Here is a 903-nt window from a genome sequence, read left to right on the forward strand (position 1 = left end):
CTAAGCAAAGATCTCCCAAAAGAGCTAACTTAGTGGAAAGGACAACTGACCCATCAGAAGCCGAAAGGGCAAAGGCAACAGTGCCTAACCTGGAGGTGAAAGAAGGGACGGCTAAAATGTCCTACAAGGATGCTGCATGTAGCACCAAGCTGGGTATCATACCACCTGATTATCCGGCAACGATATGGCCTACGGATAAACTAAAGGCCATTCAACACGTCATCCTGGACAGCATAAGGAAAAAGCAGACTGGTGGTGCCAAGCCAATCTTTAACAGCTGCACCTTCCGCGCAGGATACATAGTTGTCTCATGTGGCAACGATGAAACAACCGACTGGTTAAAGGCAGCAATGCCTAAACTTGAACCATGGAAGGATGCGCAAATCAGGATCGTTCTAGAAAAGGACATACCAAGGCCTTTGATCTTCACATGCCTCTTTCCAGAACTGGACAGCACATCCACAGAGGACATCCTCAGCCTCCTGGATGGGCAAAACTCTGGCCTGAACGTTCAGGAATGGCGGGTACTACGTAGAGTACAAAAGGGTAAGGTGACGGAGCTAACCATCGCAATCGACCCCATCTCCGCCATTGTGATAAAAAAAAATAACTCCTGGTTGAACTATGGGTTTAGCACAGTTCAACTTAGAACTAAGGCCAAAACCCCGGAGAAGGATGCTGAATCAGAAGCGCCCAAGCCTCCCGCATTGCAGCGGACCGAGGAACAACCCTGCACTTCGACATCGGCGATCGCAGCAACCGCAGTGAGCGTAACGCAAACTGATGAGCAGCCATGTTGCTCTAAAGATGCGCCACACGCCACCAAGCCTGCACCAATGTCAAGTGCTCAAAGGGTAGAGGAAGGCATAAGAATGCGACCCCCGCTTCGTGCCGACAAGAAAA

This window comes from Anastrepha obliqua, chromosome 5 (assembly GCF_027943255.1).
Source record: "Anastrepha obliqua isolate idAnaObli1 chromosome 5, idAnaObli1_1.0, whole genome shotgun sequence".
NCBI classification, from domain to species: domain Eukaryota; kingdom Metazoa; phylum Arthropoda; class Insecta; order Diptera; family Tephritidae; genus Anastrepha; species Anastrepha obliqua.